The following is an 8,289-nucleotide window of genomic DNA, read 5'->3' on the forward strand; positions in this document are numbered from 1 at the left end:
AAACATTCTTGTGCTTCTGTTCAAAGTAAAAGCATAACTAAGAAAATCTGTTAATCTGTTTCAAGCCACATGCTAAGGGCCCTATTCCACAGTAACAATAATCGGCCGAATCGGCCCGATTATCGCTCGGTGAAATAGAGAGAACGATCAGCCGATGATCGTGTCATCGGCTGATCGTTCATTTAGGGCCAGACCTAAAATCATCGTTCCCCCACCACGCATGCTACGGTTGAATAGCGGTGCGCGGCAGGCGACCGACGATTTAAGAAGCAGTAGCAGCATACATTACCTGCAGGGATTCTCCTCCGCTCCATCTTCTCCCCGGGTCCCTCTCGCTCTAGCTTCAGAATGGCGGTCAGCTGACTGAGCGCTCAGCCAATCACAGGCCGGGACCACCGCGGCCTGTGATTGTCTCAGTGGCCTGTCAGCTGACCGGCCATTCTGAAGCTAGAGCGCGAGGGACCCAGGGAGGAAGACAGAGCGGAGCAGAAGACCTGACAGGTAATGTATGCTGCAAGGACATCAGTAACGATCTCCCTGCAGCCCTCGCTCAACGATCATCAAGCCATCAGTCTTAGGGGCCCATTCCACGGAGCGATAATCGTCCTTAGAATAGAGAGAACGATCAGCCAATGATCTTGTCATCGGCTGATCGTTCATTTAGGTTCAAACCTAAAATCATCAGTGGCCGCCCGCGCATCACTTCGTGGAATAGCGGAAGCAGAGGGCGACCGACGATTTCATCATACATCATACATTACCTGTCCAGGCGCAGTTCTTTTTCTTCTCCCGACCCCGCGCGGCAGCAGCAGCTTCGGAGCGGCCTGTCTGAGCTGACAGAGTGCTCAGCCAATCACTGGCTAGGACCGCTGCGGCCAGTGATTGGCTGAGCGTTCTGTCAGTTCAGTCAGGCCGCTCCGAAGCTGCTGCGACCGGGAGAAGGAGAAGACCTGCGCCTGGACAGGTAATGTATGAAACAAGGGCTGCAAGGACGTCGGTAACGATGTCCCTGCAGCCATCGCTAATGATTGTCGGGCCGTGGAAAAGGCCCAGTAAACGAGCGCCGATCTAGCAAATCGGCGCTTGTTTACATTGTTGATTGGGCCCTGCTCGGCCCATGGAATAGGACCCTTAGGGTACAAACTCACTGGGCGTATCTGCATTTTCTCAGTAAGAATGCTCAGCTCTTCATTTAACTAAGGGTCATGAATACATCTGAAAGCTAAGCTGTGATTGGTTACTTTGGCACAAAACACATTCCTACTGTTAGGGTACAAATCACTGTGCGGATCTGCAGCGCGACCCGCTGCGGACTCCCTGCCCTGTTACAGCCCGCCCGTTAACCCCGGCTGCCGGATCGTATACATCACGGGTCCCCGCTACGGCTGCTTCAGGGGTTCTCGACACGTCCCGCTCAGCCAATCAGTGCGCTGCCCCGCGGCAGAGCATTGATTGGCTGAGTGGTACGTGAAGACACGGGAGCCCCAAAGACCAGAGATATATGTGCTCTGGCAGCAGGGGGTTAACGGGGTGGTCTGCGGACATACTCTGGCCCATAGACTGAACAAGGACAGGGATCCACAGCGGGTTTCGCTGCAAATTCGCAGCGAGAAACTCGCTGTGGATCTGCCCAGTGAGTTTGTACCCAAACAGTAGTAATGTGCTTTGTTGCCTAAAGTAACCAATCACAGATTCAGATTATTCATGACCCTTAGTAAAATGAAAGCTGAGCAATTCCTACTGAGAGAAGCTTGATAAATCTACCCCTTTGTCTCTGTAGTTAGGCATCCCCTTCAAATCAGCAACACACTATCTTTAATGGCTGACAAAAACATGGCCACTGTCTCCCCGAAACAGCCCCACTCATGTCCTCATGTATGGTTTTGGAAGCTCAGTTTTATTTAAGTCAATGTACGGTGAATGCCAATACCACACACACCTGGCGACAGCGGTGGTGCTGTTTTTTCAAAAAGCAGCTGTGATTTTCTAATCTGGATAAATCCTTTAATCGTCATGGATGTTAAATAGTAATCTATAAAGCATTTCTCCTGCCAAAAAGTGGGAGTCAGCAACAAGCCAGGGAGTAAAGCACACAGCTGTGCACTTTACCCAGCTGTACCTAATGGGGGTTGTTAATTTGCAGAAATATCTATAGAGTGTATTGTCAGCTCCATATATGTTGATAATCACTAACACTCACGCTACAATTGTGAGAAACAAGTTAACATTAAAAAATTTTTTTATAGGTAGCTTGTGTACTGCATATATATATATATATATATATATATATATACTGTATATGACAAAATGTTTTGGGATGCCTACATGTTACGCCTACAGCTTTTAGGACACCCCATTTAAAATCCATAACATGGTATGGGTTAACATGGCATTGGTTCCTCAACTGAAATTATAACAGCTTCCACTTTTATTGAAAACTTTTCTACAAGGTTTTGGAGAGAATTTTTGCCTATTCATCCAGAAGAGCATTTGTGAGGTCAGACACTGATCTTAAGAAAGATGGCGTGAATTTCTATTCCAGTTCAACCCAAAGGTGTTTAATGAGTTAGGGCTCAGGCCTCTTTGCAGGTCATTCAAGTTCTTCCACACCAAACTAACCCAACCATATCTTCATGGACTTAGCCTTTGCACTGATGCACAGTCATTTTGGAGCAGAAAAAAGGCCTAACCCTGTTAGCACAAAGTTGAAAGCATACAATCGTCCAAAACATGGCCACCAAACATCAAAGTTGGCAATGTTCTGCTTGTATTCACGAAATCCATCCATCAGACTGCCAGATAGAGAAACGTGATTTATCACTTCATAGAAAATATTTCCACTGCTCCAGAATACAGTGGCAGCATGCTTTGCACCGCTTCATCTAGTGCTTGATGATGTATAATGGTACAGTGTATTGTATTGATCTTAATGCCAAAACACTTGAACTTCTGTAGTTACAGCAGATGGTTGAATGGGAATGTGTCACCTATATTTACTGATTAGAGTCAGACACTAAAATTTATTTCATTCTAATCAGTTTCTATTTTGGGACTGTAACATTTTTATTTAACTTTTTGTACATTTTTATGGGACTGCCATCTTGCCTGGGCTGTTCTTAACAGTATTTAGTGACATATCTAACAGCAAGATTCATGGACATAGACGTCAATAGACAGTCTGTCTCCTTGAGATGAATGTAAAACATTACTGAATGTACTCTGTAACCTTTGAAAAGGTCATTCCACAGGAGCTGCTATTGTCTCCTCTATCTGGTGTCACGTGTTGCCCCAGTGGTGAGAACGAAAATTGCAAGACGTTAGGATTATTTTATACTATAGATAGAAAAATGGAACATTAAGTCATCAAACATTCTTTAAAAATGTTTAACATAAAAACACTATTTAAACAATAAGTGGTTTTCCTGATTACATATTCCCTTTATTGTGGATCATCTAGGAGCAAAGAAAATTGTTGCAGTAGTGGCATCCTACAGTAGCAAGCTGGAATTTAGTGAGCTCGTTAGAATGACCCATTCTTTCACAAATGTTTGTGAAACTGCAGACTGCATTGGTAGGTGCTAGATTTATATGCCTGTGGCAATGGGACTGAAACACTTGCGCATATATATATATATATATATATATATATATATATATATATATATATTAGATTTAGCAACTTTTGAAAAATGTATTTAACATGTTTTCCTTAAAAGTTTACTTTTGTTCTTGGGCTGTGTCTGGTGTTGCAGCTCAATTCTATTCAAATTGACTGTAGTACTAGATCCAGCCCTGATCAGAAGTGGTGCTATTTCTGCAAGGGGGAATGGGAGGCCAAACTGTATATAAATATGGGTGTTGGTAGTCAATCTGTTAGAACAGTGAAATTAGTATTACCAAACATTTAATGAAATACTTAAATGGCCGCTGTCATTATAAGTTACAAAAAAGAGACCAAATGTAGGAAGTCCCAGCCAGTACAGAGTGTCACAGCTTAATGTGTCTGTCAATCACATGACTGACTTCTCTGTGAGCGCAGATGACCGGAACTTCCTCCATTTTGTCTCTTTTTTTATATTAATCAGCACAAGACTTAAAACCTGCCTTTAGGAGACTGGATCTGAATACATGTAAGTATAACTTTGTTTTACAGCATGATATAAAAAAAATTAATTTATGTAAATTACAAACTTGCTTTATATCACATCCCCTGTTGATTTAGAGTTTGAAAGTTATAACGACAGTGCCCATTTAAGTAAACACTCTGTGCCATCATTCATCATAATTGTTGGATAACAAGTCAGGTGTCTGCAAAATCCTGGCATATAAACCTAAGGTAGACTTCACTGATTAGACTGTAGTGATTAGAATGTTTAAAAATCTGAACATTTTTATTCAACATTAATATTTAATATTTAAATGTTTAATGGAGTAGTTCAATGATTTATTCTTATTGTTGTCAACAAGATATCATATAAATCAGAGCAGGCTGATGGCTAATAATGGTAAAAAAACAGGTTTTTAAGAAATGTCTATTTTCAGTGAAGTGTAGACTATGCTTGTGTGTACACTGTCTACTGAACATCCCTGGCTCCCACATTTATGAGATGTCTCATTTAGGTTCTGTCCACACAACCATAATTAGTGCCATCAAATTTGTCTGGAAAAAAAGTCAGAGCATTCTGCACTATTCGCCCTATCAGAACAACAGACACCTTAAAGTGTCGCTGTCGCTATAACTTACAAAACCTAATCAACAGTAGATGTGATATAAAGCAAGTTTGCAATTTACATAAATTTTTTTTTGTTATCATGGAAAACACAGAACTTCCTGTTTTCTCAAAAAACAGGAAACAGTCAGAAAACAGGAAGTCCTGTGTATCCCAGCCCATCGGAGCACTCAGAGAGAAGGCAGTCATGTGATTGATGGACACACTGAGCTGTGACTCTCTGTACTGGCCAGAATTCCTGTGATTAGTCTGTTTTTTTCAACCAACTCAAGTCAGAAAATCTGCCTTCAGGAGACTGGACCTGGATTTCTGGTAAGTTTAGCTTTGTTTTATAGCATAATAACAAAACAATTAAGGTATATTACATACTTGCTTTATTTCACATCTACTGATTTAAATTTGGAATGTTATAACCACAGTGACACTTTAAGGCTGGGTTCCCACGTATCACAACCGCAGCAGATTTTACACTGCGAGTTTGCAGCGAAATCCGCTGTGGATACCTGCCCATTCACTTCAATGGGATGGCATACTCACAGCAGGATGAATGTCAAAATCAGCGCCCAGGGTGCTGACTTTGACATACTGGCATCCCACTGTATGTCATCCCATTGAAGTGAATGGACAGATACGGTATGTGTGAACCCGCCCTAAGATCCATTATCGGTCAGTTCGGTCCATCGGGTACAGTTTGTGTCTGTTGCTCAAAGGGCTCTGCACACAGCTCTTATGTGCAATGCCAAAGGGTCACTAACACCTAGTTATTTATCAATCCTTTTTGGATGAAATGTAACTATAAATAATTGCTTTAATGCTGACTTTGTTGGAGTCTGATGTGATGCAAAGAAACCTCTGATTCTAGTTATTTAGCCATTTAGATGCCACATTCAGGTATAGAACAGGACAATTAAGCAGTTTCAGAAGAAGGCTGTTTCCCTATTGCCAGTGCTGTGATGTGACCACAAAGTGCCAATAGGTCTTCATGGCGGCCAGAGACCTAATAAAGGCCACCAAGTCTGTGAGGCCCTATCAGGCCACATAACAATTATAGCTTACAAGACACAAATGTAAAAAATACTAATACTTTTTTAACAAGCAAGTTATTAGTCCTACCGTAACTAAGGACTTTCTTGTTTGAAACATGTCGACATTTGTACTGTGTGTGCAGTAAAGCCAGTTTTTAAATGTGAATATAATAAGAAAACCTGCTTTTAATGGACACTGTCAGATCCAATTATTCACAGTCCCAAGTTTAACATGACTGTGTGGCAAAAAAAAAACCATCATTATAATATACTGGGAAATATTTGGTAAGCAAATTTCTTTGATGTTCTTTAAATAAATTTGGTATTGTCATAGTCCTAGTGACACAGAGGATAAAAAAATGTTAATTAAAGTTATATAAGCCCTAAAATGGTGACATTAAAATATAAAGCTTGTGTCATAAAAACAATTCCTCATATGTCAACAGAAAAATAAGTAAGTTATGGCTTTTGAAATGCAACCATGAAAAAACTAAAACAAACTTGTTTAATAAGGCTTAAAATAGGCTTGTCACTAAGGGGTCAACACTTCCCACTTTAATGAAGATCCATAATGCATGACCATTGCTGCTATGAATACAGACTGAGTGTCTAGAAATCAGGTTAAAGAGGACCTGTCACCCCCCGTGCCGCGGTGACAGGCTCCCGACCCCGTTAGATCCCCCTATACTCACGTGATCACGCCGGGTCCCGCTTCCTAAGCTGGTCGGGTCACGGAGATATCAGCGCCCGAAGCCCGCCGCGCGCGCTGAGAGATGAGTCCGATGCCTATAGAGAATGACGGAGCATCGGACTCCCCATTCATTCTCTATGGGCATCTGACTCTGCTGTCAGCGCGCGCGCCGGGCTTCGGGCGCTGATATCTCCGTGACCCGACTGGCTCATGAAGCGGGACCCGGTGGGATCACGTGAGTATAGGGGGATCTAACAGGGGGTTGGGAGCCTGTCACCCCAGCAGGGGGGGTGACAGGTGTCCTTTAAGGAGAGGTCCTGAGTCAGACATTTTTTTCAAAACAGCTGGGGAGGAGGTGGCTTAACATAACAACATGTACCTCCCCAGCTCCAGTACAAGGGTCCACTGTCCTCCATTCCAGTGGGAAAAATTTTTTCAACCCCAGACTTCTCCTATACCCTTTTTACTATAGTGATGGTCATTTGCAATATGATATGTATAGGACTGAATTTCTAAAATGTGTTAGTTGTTTTGACAGCAATTTTCATTTCCATTATGGCTCATCATTTGGGCTATGTTCACACTGCATATATGTCCGGCCGTATATTTTCGCGGCCGGACATATACGCAGTAAACTTTGGCCGGAGATTTACTCTACTTGCGGCCGGCTACGTACGGACCGCGAACTTACGCCCGAAGTCTACTTACGCTTCCCGAGCGCCCTACGTAGCGATCTGACAGCGGTCTTTTACTTGGAAATCTTCGCCTAGCCCCGGACACCCCACAGAACCTTTTGGATCGGCACAAAAAGCTGCAAAAATAAAGAAATCACCACTACGTAGGGGACCGCATGTAACGCTACGAGCGTAAGTTACGGCATTTTCGTCCGCAAACAATGGTCTGGTTCATTTTTTACGCCGCCGCGTATGATCCGGGCGTAAGTTTGTACGTAGTGTGAACTGTGCAGCCGTACTTCGTATACTTTCAATTATACGCAAACTACGTGCGTCTCCGGCCGCTTATTCACGGAACGCGCTACGGCCGGAAGCTTACATAGTGTGAACATAGACTTAAGCTGTAAATTTGAATACATTGGTATACAGTGCTGAACTATTGCTACAACTGGGATAATTCCTTTATATGTACACCTGGGCAAGAAAACCTGCAGATGTGGTGAGATGATACACATTTTGGGGGAGATTAATCAAACTGGTGTAAAGTAGAATTGTCTTAGTTGCCCCTAGCAACCAATCAGATTCCACTTTTCATTTTTCAAATAATCTGTGAGGAATAAAAAGTGGAATCTGATTGGTTGCTAGGGGCAACTAACACAATTCTGCTTTACACCGGTTTGAAAAATCTCCCACTTTTACCCACTGCTGATTGTACTGATAAATTTCCAGGAGGAGTTATTTGATAGTGAATACAAGTATTTGTATACTACACGAAGCGATTATCGGTCGTATTTGCGCTTCATGTAATAAAAGGCAACAATGTAGCGCCGGCAGCAAGCAAGGAATAAGGGGCAAGCGGGGAACCTGACAGGTCAGCGCTTGCTTGCTCTCATGTAATAGGTTAAGTTAAGCTTAAGTTAAACTTATGGGCCCCTCTTTACGTATTAGATTACTTGATGTTGGCTATAAATCGCACATAATTTGCTGTGAGTCGTAATGATAGCATTATATCACTTATAAATATGTGATACTTTGTGGTGACAGTGCAAGTGCAAGTCTTTATGTTTATTGTAGCTGTAAATAGACAACATGAACTGGATAAGAGAAACAATTGGACCTTACCATCAGCGAAGGTATAAAAAAAAGATTATCCGCTAATAGAAATGTCA

This window comes from Dendropsophus ebraccatus, unplaced genomic scaffold (assembly GCF_027789765.1).
Source record: "Dendropsophus ebraccatus isolate aDenEbr1 unplaced genomic scaffold, aDenEbr1.pat pat_scaffold_1367_ctg1, whole genome shotgun sequence".
Taxonomy (NCBI): domain Eukaryota; kingdom Metazoa; phylum Chordata; class Amphibia; order Anura; family Hylidae; genus Dendropsophus; species Dendropsophus ebraccatus.